Below are 14,728 nucleotides of genomic sequence, written 5' to 3' on the forward strand. Positions count from 1 at the left end.
GATAGTTTGCTAAGAATGATGGTTTCCAGCTGCATCCGTGTCCCTACAAAGGACGCAAACTCATCCTTTTTTATGGCTGCATAATATTCCATGGTGTATATGTGCCACATTTTCTTAATCCAGTCTGTCACAGATGGACATTTGGGTTGATTCCAAGTCTTTGCTATTGTGAATAGTGCCGCAATAAACATACGTGTGCATGTGTCTTTATAGCAGCATGATTTATAATCCTTTGGGTATATACCCAGTAGTGGGATGGCTGGGTCATATGGTACATCTAGTTCCAGATCCTTGAGGAATCGCCATACTGTTTTCCATAATGGTTGAACTAGTTTACAATCCCACCAACAGTGTAAAAGTGTTCCTATTTCTCCACATCCTCTCCAGCACCTGTTGTTTCCTGACTTTTTAATGATTGCCATTCTAACTGGTGTGAGATGGTATCTCATTGTGGTTTTGATTTGCATCTCTCTGATGGCCAGTGATGATGAGCATTTTTTCATGTGTCTGTTGGCTGTATGAATGTCTTCTATTGAGAAATGTCTGTTCATATCCTTTGCCCACTTTTTGATGGGATTGTTTGTTTTTTTCTTGTACATTTGTTTGAGTTCTTTGTAGATTCTGGATATTAGCCCTTTGTCAGATGAGTAGATTACAAAAATTTTCTCCCATTCTGTAGGTTGCCTGTTCACTCTGATGGTAGTTTCTTTTGCTGTGCAGAAGCTCTTTAGTTTAATTAGATCCCATTTGTCAATTTTGGTGTTTTAGACATGAAGTCCTTGCCCATGCCTATGTCCTGAATGGTACTACCTAGGTTTTCTTCTAGGGTTTTATGGTATTAGGTCTAACATTTAAGTCTCTAATCCATCTTGAATTAATTTTCGTATAAGGAGTAAGGAAAGGATCCAGTTTCAGCTTTCTACTTATGGCGAGCCAATTTTCCCAGCACCATTTATTAAATAGGGAATCCTTTCCCCATTTCTTGTTTGTCTCAGGTTTGTCAAAGATCAGATGGCTGTAGATGTGTGGTATTATTTCTGAGGACTCTGTTCTGTTCCACTGGTCTATATCTCTGTTTTGGTACCAGTATCATGCTGTTTTGGTTACTGTAGTCTTGTAGTATAGTTTGAAGTCAGGTAGCATGATGCCTCCAGCTTTGTTCTTATGACTTAGGATTGTCTTGGCAATGTGGGCTCTTTTTTGGTTCCATATGAACTTTAAAGCCTTTTTTCCAATTCTGTGAAGAAACTCATTGGTCGCTTGATGGGGATGGCATTGAATCTATAAATAACCTTGGGCAGTATGGCCATTTTCATGATATTGATTCTTTCTATCCATGAGCATGGTATGTTCTTCCATTTGTTAGTGTCCTCTTTTATTTCACTGAGCAGTGGTTTGTAGTTCTCCTTGAAGAGGTCCTTTACATCCCTTGTAAGTTGGATTCCTAGGTATTTTATTCTCTTTGAAGCAATTGTGAATGGAAGTTCATTCATGATTTGGCTCTCTGCTTGTCTGTTACTGGTGTATAAGAATGCTTGTGATTTTTGCACATTAATTTTGTATCCTGAGACTTTGCTGAAGTTGCTTATCAGCTTAAGGAGATTTTGGGCTGAGACAATGGGGTTTTCAAAATATACAATCATGTCATCTGCAAATAGGGACAATTTGACTTCTTCTTTTCCTAACTGGATACCCTTTATTTCTTTCTCTTGCCTGATTGCCCTAGCCAGAACTTCCAACACTATGTTGAATAGGAGTGGTGAGAGAGGGCAGCCCTGTCTTGTGCCAGTTTTCAAAGGGAATTTTTCCAGTTTTTGCCCATTCATATGATATTGGCTGTGGGTTTGTCATAAATAGCTCTTATTATTTTGAGGTACGTTCCATCAATACCGAATTTATTGAGCGTTTTTAGCATGAAGGGCTGTTGAATTTTGTCAAAAGCCTTTTCTGCATCTATTGAGATAATCATGTGGTTCTTGTCTTTGGTTCTGTTTATATGCTGGATTACGTTTATTGATTTGTGAATGTTGAACCAGCCTTGCATCCCAGGGATGAAGCCCACTTGATCATGGTGGATAAGCTTTTTGATGTGCTGCTGAATCCGGTTTGCCAGTATTTTATTGAGGATTTTTGCATCGATGTTCATCAGGGATATTGGTCTAAAATTTTCTTTTTTTGTTGTGTCTCTACCAGGCTTTGGTATCAGGATGATGTTGGCCTCATAAAATGAGTTAGGGAGGATTCCCTGTTTTTCAATTGATTGGAATAGTTTCAGAAGGAATGGTACCAGCTCCTCCTTGTATCTCTGGTAGAATTCAGCTGTGAATCCATCTGGTCCTGGACTTTTTTTGGTTGGTAGGCTATTAATTATTGCCTCAATTTCAGAGCCTGCTATTGGTCTATTTAGGGATTCAACTTCTTCCTGGTTTAGTCTTGGAAGAGTGTAAGTGTCCAGGAAATTATCCGTTTCTTCTAGATTTTCTAGTTGATTTGCATAGATCCACTGCTCTCTTCAAAGCTGTCAGACAGAGTCGTTGGTGTCTGCACAGGCCTCTGCTGCTTCCCCTTTTGTTGTTTAGCTGTGCCCTGTCCCCAGAGGTGGAGTCTACAGAGACAGGCAGGTTTCCTTGAGCTGCTGTGAGCTCCACCCAGTTCGAGCTTCCAAGCGGCTTTGTTTACCTACTTAAGCCTCAGCAATGGGGGGCACCCCTCCCCCAGCCTCGCTGCTGCCGTTTAGGTTAGATCGCAGACTGCTGTGCTAGCAATGAGGGAGGCTCCGTGGCCGTGGGACTCTCCCAGCCAGGTGTGGGTATAATCTCCTGGTGTGCCCATTTGCTTAAAGCGCAGTACTGGGGTGGGAATTACCCGATTTTCCAGGTGTTGTGTGTCTCAGTTCCCCTGGCTAGGAAAAGGGATTCCCTTCCCCCTTGCGCTTCCCAGGTGAGGCAATGCCTCCCTCTGCTTCAGCTCTCGCTGGTCGGGCTGCAGCAGCTGACCAGCACCAATTGTCCAGCACTCCCCAGTGAGATGACCCCAGTACCTCAGTTGAAAATGCAGAAATCACCGGTCTTCTATGTGGCTGGCGCTGGGAGTTGGAGACTGGAGCTGTTCCTATTGGGCCATCTTGCTCCGCCCCGTTTGTTTGTTTTTGATGGAGTCTCACTCTGTTGCCAGGTTGGAGTGCAGTGGCACGATCTCGGCTCACTGCAACCTCCACCTCCCGGGTTCAAGTGATTCTCCTGCCTCAGCCTCCTGAGTAGCTGGGATTACAGGCGTGTGCCACCACACCTAGCTAATTTACATATTTTTAGTAGAGACGAGGTTTCACCATGTTGGCCAGGATGTTCTCAATCTCTTGACCTCGTGATCTGCCCGCCTCGGGCTCCCAAAGTGCAGGGATTATAGGTGTAAGCCACTGTGCCTGGCCTAATCAGTTTTTAAAATATAGTGGAAACACAAAAGTTTAAAAGTAAACATGGCAGACTTCTTCTTTTTTTTTTTTTTTTTGAGACGGAGTCTCACTCTGTCGCCCAGGCTGGAGTGCAGTGGCCGGATCTCAGCTCACTGCAAGCTCTGCCTCCCGGGTTTATGCCATTCTCCTGCCTCAGCCTCCCAAGTAGCTGGGACTACAGGCGCCTGCCACCTCGCCCGGCTAGTTTTTGTATTTTTTAGTAGAGACGGGGTTTCACCGTGTTAGCCAGGATGGTCTCGATCTCCTGACCTCGTGATCCGCCCGTCTCGGCCTCCCAAAGTGCTGGGATTACAGGCTTGAGCCACTGCGCCCGGCCACATGGCAGACTTCTTAAGTAAACTCACAGCTGGAAAGTTAGGAAGAATTTTTTTTTTCTTTTTTTTGAGACGGAGTCTCGCTCTGTCGCCCAGGCTGGAGTCCAGTGGCTGAATCTCAGCTCACTGCAAGCTCCGCCTCCCGGGTTTACGCCATTCTCCTGCCTCAGCCTCCCGAGTAGCTGGGACTACAGGCGCCCGCCACCTCGCCCGGCTAGTTTTTTGTATTTTTTCCGTAGAGACGGGGTTTCACCGTGTTAGCCAGGATGGTCTCGATCTCCTGACCTCGTGATCCGCCCGTCTCGGCCTCCCAAAGTGCTGGGATTACAGGCTTGAGCCACCGCGCCCGGCCAGGAAAGAATTTTTTATAACCATGGGGATGCTGTGTAACAAGTTTCTATATGACAACACTGTATAGCGCTAGTGTAGTCAAATTGCTGTAACAAGGAGGTGAAGAGCAGTGATTTGATGTCAAACAGACCTTGAATCAGACCCTGGTTTTGACACTTCACAGCTGAGTGGCCTTAAACTTTCTTAGCCTCAGTTTCTTCATATTCAAAATGGAGATAATAATGGTATTTATCTCATAGACTTTGGGAACTATTAATTGACTTATTGTGTGTAAAATGTACACACATTTTATGTTTAAAAACTCAGCCCCTCTATGTGAAAAAAATACATATATTTAAAAAAATGAGGCCAGGGATGGTAGCACACGCTTATAATCCCAGCACTTTGGGAGGCCAAGGCAGGAGGGTCACTTGAGCCCAAGAGTATGAGAACAGCCTGGGCAACGTGGCGAAACCCCATCTCTAGAAAAAATACAAAAATTAGCCGGGCCTGGTGGGGCTGCTTGTAGTCTTAGCTACTTGGGAGGCTGAGGCGGGAGAATTGCTTGAACTCACGAGGCAGAGGTTGCAGTGGGCAGAGATCATACCACTGCACTCCAGCCTGGGAGACAAAGTGAGAACCTGTCTCAAACAAAAAGAAATAAAAAGAAAAAAAGAAAAGAAAAGCATCAACTTCATAGGCTTGTGGGAGAAAAAAGAAAAAAGAAAAACTCAGCCTCTCAATAAATATTAATTTATATTTTTTACTGTTATACACCAAGCAAGTAATAATGTTTTGGATACTAGTCTAAAGAACATAGGTGAAGTATGGCAAGATCATGGTCCACAAGAAGTTTCATTTAATTCTAGGGATCATCTGTAGATATATATATATATATATTTTTTAAGATGAAGTTTCGCTCTGTCGCCCAAGCTGGAGTTCAGTGGCGCAATCTCGGCTCACTGCAAGCTCCACCTCCCAGGTTCATGCCATTCTCCTGCCTCAGCCTCCCAAGTAGCTGGGACTACCGGTGCCTGCCACCACGCCCGGCTAATTTTTTGTATTTTTAGTAGAGACGGGGTTTCACTGTGTTAGCTAGGATGGTCTTGATCTCCCGACCTAGTGATCCACCCGCCTTGGCCTCCCGAAGTGCTGGGATTATAGGCGTGAGCCACTGCGCCCAGCCCATCTGTAGTAATATTTTTAACTCCTTTATGTAGTTTTTAAATTGTGGTATAATATGCATAAAACACATTATTTTAACTATTATAAATTGTACAATTCAGTGGCATTAAATACATTGACAAGGTTGTGAAACAATCACTATGCATTTCTAGAACTTTTTCATCATCCCGAACAGAAACTACACCCATGAAACAGCAATTCCACATTTGAGTGGTCATTTTAAAATGAGTATTTTATCTTTTTATGTAAAGGAAAGAAAACTACCTTTTTAGCATTATTTGAGTATATTATCACATAGAAAATGAGAAAATAGAGATAAAAATGAATTAAAATGAAATCACCTTAAATTTCACTCTCCACAAATAAGTAGCTTCGATATTTTGTGATATGTGGGAGCTAAGCTATGAGATGCAAAGGTATAAGAATGATACAATGGACATTGGGGACTAGGGGGAAAGGGTGAGAGGAGAGGGAGGGATAAAAGACTACAATAGGGGACAGTGTATACTGCTCCAGTGATGGGTGCACAAAAATCTCGGAAATTACCACTAAAAAACTTACTCATGTAACCAAACACCACCTGTTCCCCCAAAACCTATGGAAATAAAAATAAATAAAGTCTTGTGGGAAAAAAAAAAGAATGAGATTGGAGGTGTGGAGCTGAAACCAGAGATTTCATACCACATTTATTAGGCCTTGGCCAACTCAGTGAAAGCTTGTCAACCTCACAAACCTAAATTGATATGAAATATTGACTTGAATAAACTATCCCAGTGCCCTGGAAAAAAATTTTTGTGATATAGCTGTCACTAGTTTTCCTCTTGCAAACATCTATATATGTAAAATGAAATCCTATTATGAATTCTACTTTCTAACCATTTAAAAAATCTTTTAACTAGATAAGCACATTTTAGTAGATGTGGTAGGTAGATAACCATGAGGAAGAGAGGCAGAGAACTACTTCTCCATTTTAAAAAGACTTTGATGAGGAAGCAGTGAGGGGATAAAAACCCAAATGACCTGTTTTCATGAAGACCATTTCATCGGAAGACTAATTCTTCCTCAATCTACAACTGTCATGTTCCTAAAAATTACTGTAGCAACTTGGCCTAAAGCCTAATTGTCATCCTTCATGGTGTCTCAAAATGAACATAAATGAATGAAAATCTTTAAAAAATATAACACAAAACAAAACTAATAGAAATGACTCCCTAAAGGGAGGGAACAGGATAGTGGAAGAAGGAATGAAATGAGATTTTATTATCTAATTATTATTTATGTTATTATATAGTTATATATATTATATACATATTACATATATATGTAATTACATACATATATCATATTACATATATATCTATGTAGTCAGAGATATATTATAAGATGGTGGAGACTGCAGTGAGCCATGATCACATCACTGCACTCCAGCCTCGGCAACAGAGGGAAACCCTGTTTCTAAACAAGTAGATAAATAAAATTGTATTTTACATATAAAACATTTATGTGATTTATATGGCCATACTATGTAATATACATCTTATGGCTGGAGCTGAACAATTGGGGGGAAGGGAGGGTGGGGCAGCTGGGGGCTGGCCAGGCAGCTCTCTCTCTTTGTCTCTCAATTCCTGTATGTAATCACAGGGCCTCTCCAAGTGGTCTTTCCATGTGGGCTAGTTTGGCCTTTCCCATACATGGCACCCTCAGGGCAGTCAGAATGCTTACTTAGCAGCTGATGTCTTTGAGAGCAAGTATTCCAGTGAACAAGGTGGAGGCTGTATTGCCTTTTATGCCCTCACCTGGGAAGTCACACAATATTATTTCCTCTGTACTCTATTGGTTGAAACAGAATAAAAAACCAGCCCATTTTCAAGGAGAGGGTTCATAGATTGCACCTCTCAGTGAGAGTAATGTCAAAGAATTTGTGGACAGATTTTTAAACTGCCAGCCATAGCATCCTTAAAAACTTCACAACAGTACCCAACTCAAAAGGCCACAAAAGAATGGACAGTCTACATATCATGGTTACTTACAAGTAGGGACTTTTCTGATTCCCAGGCCCATGGAACAAACAATTCCTCTTAGAATTGCATATACCGCATGGATTTATCTAAAACATCATAACTTGATATCTTTTAAGTTACTTTATGACTTATCACATGTGAAACGCCCAGCCTAGTACTGGGTCCATAATAGACACTCTGTAAATATCGATGATAGCTGACACTTGTTTGAATTCCTCAGAAGTTTTTACTGATTGAGCACACTATTAATAAATAGTAGTTTGTGTGATCTCATGATTCTCTGAAAGGCTTGACGGAGTTACAGTTTGAAAGAAGAATGGACCTCTAGAAAACTAAAATTTCAGTATAAAATGTTGCAATTGGCTGATGTTTAGTGATAACAAGAGAGTGGGTAGACCAGAAAAGTGCCATTTTTCTCTGTGTTTTTTTTTTTATTTTTCTGAGATAGGGTCTTACTCTGTCACTCAAATGGGAGTGCAGTGGTGCGATCATGGCTTACTTGAACCTTGAACTCCTGGGCTAAAGCAATCTTCCCACCTCAGGCTCCAGAGTAACTGAGATTACAGGTGCATGCCGCCACACCTGGCTAATTTTTTAAAAATTTTTTGTAGAGATAGGATCTTGCTATGTTGACTATGCTGGTGTTGAACTCCTGCCCTCAAGCGATCCTCCTTTCTCAGCCTCTATTTTTACTTTCTATCAGCTTTCTTTTGCTACAGATTGCCTTTTGAAAAACTCTCCTGAGCAACAGAAAAAAAGGAGCATCTCCCTTATGTGAAGTATCAATGTATCATGCCAAAGCTTTTTAAAGAATACTAATGATGGTTAGAATCCAGTCTGTTTAAAAATATTTCTGAAGATTAAGCAAAACATACACCAGATTTTTGAATCTAGGGTATTCCTTTGGCTTAGAAGTAACCTCAGATTTTTTGTTAAGTCTGAAATGTCAAAAATGACCTTAAGTTATGGTGTTAGACACAGTAATTCATTTTGTAATGTAAATTAGTGTGTAATTTCCCAAACTGACAGAAATGTTAGATAATACTTATAGCTATTCAAAGAAAGAAAATCTAATATTATACTAAAGTAGAAGTTCCCTTAAAATTACAAGTCACATAAACAATGGGTAATTATAAATTGTGTGTGTTTATTTATTAAAATACTCATCAATTGCAATTGATGCTACTACATTACCTAATAAAATTACAACATAGTGTTCTAACTCTTCACTAATATACGTTGCCAACAATTACATAAATTTCAGTGCTTTTACTTTTCCTATTTAGTGACTTTTATTTACCTCAGAATATTTGTGGAATTGATATCTAGCTCCACTTATCTTGATCTAAGAAGCTCAAGAACTCTGTGTACCCAATCAGTCAATTATCATGTATCATAGGGCACAAAATTTCAGAGGTTCAAAGGCTGTTGACTGAATTCAACTGTGCTTTTTATATCACACATACCAAAAAAACTCAAAAATTGCAAACAGATGACTCTAGAACTATATGAAAGTCTCTTCACATTCTCTGCAAAATGACCTTCTAAATCATGTCCTATAAGAAAACTGCTTTTCTTAATGGAATTTTATGAAAATTAATAATAGGCCTGAAAAAAAGAGAAGTACTACATACACTTTATTACATTCTTTGTGGAATATGTTCTGGAAAAATAGAAGGCATTACAGAAATCACTTAACTGAGGAAGAAGTTCTACTCTGCACAAAACTCCCATTGATGTCAGTGGGAGTTCTGCGAATCGAACAAATGTTGAATTTGACCCTGCAATGTTTAAACTGCAATCCTCCCTGCTCTTGGCAGAGCCTGACTTCCCACTGAAAGGCGTTGTGGTCCTTGCTGGGATTACACAGCAGGTTAATAGTCTGGTTTTTCACTTCTTCTGGGGCAACAGATGAAATACATAATACTTTCTTTTAGGGCTATTACATACTTTTAAACACAAAAGACTTTAAATGAGGTGATGTGAGAAAGTAAAAGGTAGAATCTGTGAATGGAAACTTCTGTTGCGAATGATTTTTATACTATCTTCTCCACTCGTGCCTGAGAAGCATCAATGAGTCCTATTTACATTAAAGGAAAAGGGAAGAACACCAAGATCTTAGAGACCACTTAGTATATCAGTATTGAAAATCAGCACTGAGTGAGCTATGTTCACTCTGTTTTTGTTATATTCCATTACACACATATAAAGAATGGTTACCAGCAAGATCCCAATACAATTGTTTTTTGGTAAAATAAGACGGTATGATTATAAATAAAGTTAAGAAAAAACACATGTTTTTACCACAAGGTAAGATACTGTAGAACCAAACTAGAGTGGCTCATTTTCCACTCAATCTCACAAGAAAAGACGTGACTCTAGTTATGGATCTAGCATAATCACGTATTGCTGCTACCCAAAAATGAGTGTTACGTTCTGGAGCAAAGGCCTTGAAATCACCCAGTCTATATAGTTATACTCAGGCACTTCAGTAACAACATAATCAGGGTCTTATTTTTAGCTGTTGGTATTCAGTGGAATTATTTGTCCTCCTTTGTATACTTTGTAAATGCTTCTTTTTTTCTATAGCACATACATATTGCCCTTATGGAGAGGAAATAATAAAAGAAAGGGATCAGCTTTTGTTTGAAAGGAGCAGAAGAAGAGGAAGATGAAAAAACAGGAAGTATTTCAAGTTGAAATTAAAACTTTTTGTTTTTATTTGACAGAAGATTGTGGATTTTTTTAAAAAGCAAACCCCAGTGATTAAAAGTGAAAATGTTGGCTTATACATGGTGTGAGAAATCTGCTATTTCAGGCATTAAACATAGTTACAGGTTTACATATAGTTTATGGTTGGGGTTTATGCTCTGGTCTTTCAGGTTGCTGGGTTCATATTCCAGCTCTGCAACTTCCTAGCTACATAGTCTTGTACAGGCAGGTTATCTATTAACCAGCATCCTAATTTATTATTCTGATAGGAATGTATTGAAGAGGAGGAGGGAATGGAAGGCTTGGGAGAAGTTTACAGACGCTGAGCTGTGTTGGTTGGATCAGCTGTAGAGGCTTGGGCTCTCAGGCATCAGATGCTTGCTTGCACAGGTAGCTGAGAAGGACACTTGGGAACCATGAGCTTCAGGGTCTCGGGGCAGTTTCAGAATGGCCTTCTGTTTCATTAATTCTCTACCCAGGAGGCTCCTGGTGTTGCAGGATCCTCTTTCCAGGGGAAATCAGACTCACTCAGGAACTGAATGGCCTCTAGCAATTTTCTTTCTTTTTAACTAATTCAGAACTTGTTACTGTTTTATTATTTTTTATATTATAGATTTAAAAGTTTTAAATCCATACATCTTTTAATGTTAATGCCATTCATTTTAAAATATTTATCTAAAATTTTTCTTATGTTTACATTATATTGAAATCCATTTCATGTTCTGGCTTTTATGAAAATTTAACCCTAAATCTTTTTTTTCCTCTACTTGCTCTTTTTCACAATTTTAACTCTCACATCTCTCTCTCATCTTATTTTCTACAAACATTTCAATCTTTTAAAAAGATGTTATTTCAATTCCTAGTTTTAGGTCTGTTTTAATCCTTTTTTAAAAATTTTTATTGATGTATTTTTTGAGATGGAGTTTTGTTCTGTTGCCCAGGCTGGAGTGCAGTGGCATGATCTCTGCTCACTGCAATCTCTGCCTCCCAGGTTCAAGTGATTCTCCTGCCTCAGCCTCCCAAGTAGCTGAGATTACAGGTGCCTGCCACCATGCTAGGCTAACACACCAGCTAATTTTTATATTTTAACTAGTGACAGGCTTTCACCATGTTGATCATGCTGGTCTTGAACTCCTGACCTTCAGTGATCCACCTATCTCGGCCTCCCAGAGTGCTGGGATTACAGGCCTGAGCCACTGTGCCCAGCCTGTTTTAGTCTTTTAAAAATTTATGTTGCTGGATGTGGTGGCTCACATCTGTAATCCCAGCATTTTGGGAAGCTGAGGCGAGCGGATAACCTGAGGTCAGGAGTTCGAGACCAGCCTGGCCAACATTGCAGAACCCTGTCTGTAGTAAAAATACAAAAAAATTAGCTGGGCATGGTGGGGCAGGCGCCTGTAATCCCAGCTGCTTGGGAGGCTGAGTCAAGAGAATCACTGTAACCTGGGAGTTGGAGGTTGCAGTGAGCTGTGACTGTGCCATTACAGTCCAGCCTGGGCGACAGAGTGGGTCTCCATCTAAAAAAAAAAAAAAAAAAAAAAATTATGTTGAGCCTAATTTTTTCCCTTCTTCTACCTGAGCCCATATTTTTTCTCTATTACTTGTCTTTATAATAGCTGACAGGAAGAAATTCAAGGAAGTGTGAAGAGTGGATAAAGTCCATATTATAAGTAGAGGCAGAAAGAGAAGATTTTCTTCCTCTCTCTCTCCCTGACTCCTGCAGCTATTCCTGCACTAGCCTCCTTAGATCCTTCCACAGTATTCTTTAGTCCAAATAGAACCTTAATCCACTTAACCTGGGAGAATTTGAGATTTAATTCCCTTCACGGCCTTAAACTCATTACACAAACAGCACTTTTGATTTGCCAGAATAATTTGCTGCCATCTCACACTGTTCAGTCCTTATTTAAAAATTCATGGTTTCCAAAGTATACAATTATTGGAATTGGGCAAAGTATATAATTATTGGAATTTGGGCAAACTATGACAGATACACACCCAGAAGCCTGGTGGTCTGCCTAGAGGAATATGCTCAAGGAGGGTTCACTAGGATATGCCCAGGTCTGACCCTTTTGAGATGGTGCTTCCTTAAATATTCCATGCTTCCTCAAAAAGTTCCATGAACTTCCCTACTGACATTCATGGAGAGTGGCATCAGAAAGACTCTTGTCTAGTTTCAGGGACCATGTTTAAACCGGTTTAATTCCAGCCCACAGTCATCAGATTAGTTCACTTCCCTTTCTGTTCAGGTCATGGGAGCACCCTTTAATTATAGTCCAGTGGAGTTCTTTTTGCTTGAGAGAACTGAAAAACAATGACCACCCCAAATACAATAACAACTGAAGCTGGCTAGAGTTTCATTATCATTTCATTTCAAATGGGGTTATTCCTCACCTAGGTTTTTAAAGCCCCTATACGTTTTCAAATATTGATTGGCTCTTTATATATATTTTTTGTAAACTTTCAAAATGTCTTTTGTAAATAGTTTAATTGGATTTTGTAAATAGTTCAACTGGATTGTTATTTTCTTCCAGACTTACAAGAGCTCTTTGTATATATGGATATTAAATTGTTTCTTATATTGTTTCTAATGTTTTAACTTTGTTTGGTGTCTTTTGCCAACAGAAGTTTTAAACATAGTTCTGTCAAACTTTTCTTTGGTGGCTTCTGGGTTGCTCCATGTTTGGATTGCTATGTGGTAACAATGTGGCATGGTTGAACATACACTGAGGTGAGAGAGAACGGAGTTCTAATTATGGTTTTGCCACTAACCAGTAGAGTGACTTTGGGCAAGTCTTCAAACCTGTGTTCGCTCAGCTATAAAATGCGGTTGAAGTAGAAACAAGATGACCTCTGAGGTTTCTTCCTGCGTATTCATCCACTACTGAACATTCTCAGATTCTAGAGTTTTAAAAGCGTATTTTCTTTAAGTAGGCCAATCATTCTCCCTGAAACGAACATTTCTCATTTGCCTAGTGACATTTTCATAGTGTAAAATCTAGCTAGTGTCAGAATTATCAAAATTTCTGAATTTTTGGCATCTGGATTAACAATAAATTTTATAGAGAATAGATACTGCATTTAATATGTAATCTAAAGTATGTATATTATGGAGCAACTAAGTCAATGGACATTTAATATGGCTTATTATATTTTATTGATGATAATGAATTATAGTCCTCTTGATACAAGAAAAAAAGGATAGCTTTTACTTGTGTAGTGTTGATAGTGTGCTTTCATGTTCATCATCTCGTTTGGTGCCCACAATAATCCTATGAGAAAGATTAGAGGACTTATTCTATTTTATAAATCATGAAGCATTACACAAAGAGATTAAATGATTTATCCAAAGTCACCAGCCAGTAAATGCTAATGTCAGTGCCCATACTTTTCTCTCTTTCTTTCCTTCTCCCCTCCCTCCCTCTCTTCCTCCCTCCTTCCTTCCCTCCCTCCTTCCCTCCCTCCCTCCCTCCCTCGCTCCTTCCTTCCTTCCTTCCTTCCTTCCTTCCTTCCTTCCTTCCTTTTTTTGAGACAGAGTTTCAATCTTGTTGCCCATACTGGAGTGCAATGGTGCAATCTCGGCTCACCACAACCTCCGCCTCCTGGGTTCAAGCAATTCTCCTGCCTCAGCCTCCTGAGTAGCTGGGATTATAGGTGCCCGCCACCACTCCCAGCTCATTTTGTATTTTTAGTAGTGATGGGGTTTCTCCATGTTGGTCAGGCTGGTCTTGAACTCCCAACCTTGAGGTGATTCACCCGCCTTTGGCCTTCCAAAGTGCTGGGATTACAGGCATGAGCCATCACGCCCAGCCAGCCATGCTTTTCTTAAAGATGATAATATTGATGAGAAAAAATGTATTGGTTAGGTTTAATTACTACAGAAGACAAAATAGAAATATCAGTTATCTACGAGGTAGGGTGGTGAGATATAGGTAAATGAAATAAAATATCAAGAATAAACAGTATTTCTATTAATAGCTTGGTATGCTACATACCAGGAAATAGGACAGATATACTATATACAGTTTTGTATAAGAAAACAAAAAGCCTCAGAGGGAATTTCAAGAGGTAGAAAGAACCATCCATCTTAGAGAAAAACTAGAAGAACAAAAGAATTGAAAGTAAATTAGAATTGAAAAACCATCCATCTTAGAGAACCATTCATCTTAGAGTAGAATTAAAAGAACAAGAGGATTGAAAGTAATTAAAAACTAAGGAAACGAGAGCCAGGCATGGTGGCTCACACCTGTAATCCCAGCACTTTGGGAGGCTAAGGTGGGAGAATCACTTGAGCCCAGGAGTGTGAGACTACAGTGAGCTATGATCATGACACTATACTCTAGCCTGGGAAAAATGCTAAGAAAACTAAAATAATAGATCTGAAGCTAGAGAAAAACAGAAGGGAGAGGAAATATTTAAAAATATGTTTTAATTTAGATCAGCATTTTTGAAGGAAATTGACAGCATTTATAGCCACTTCTGAGAAAAATAAATTTCATCCCAAGGGAATGAAGTATGTGTGCCAAAGTATATTCAGAGTTATTTTAGAAAATTCAATGGAAAAATATCATTTTCCAATACTGATTAAATCAGATGTAGGTGAGATTTGTCCAATAGTCTGCTTATGATACAGTAGTTTTTGACAATACAGAGAGAATTTACTCTGACTTTATTTACTTATTTATTTATTTATT

This window comes from Rhinopithecus roxellana, chromosome 3 (genome assembly GCF_007565055.1).
Source record: "Rhinopithecus roxellana isolate Shanxi Qingling chromosome 3, ASM756505v1, whole genome shotgun sequence".
Taxonomy (NCBI): domain Eukaryota; kingdom Metazoa; phylum Chordata; class Mammalia; order Primates; family Cercopithecidae; genus Rhinopithecus; species Rhinopithecus roxellana.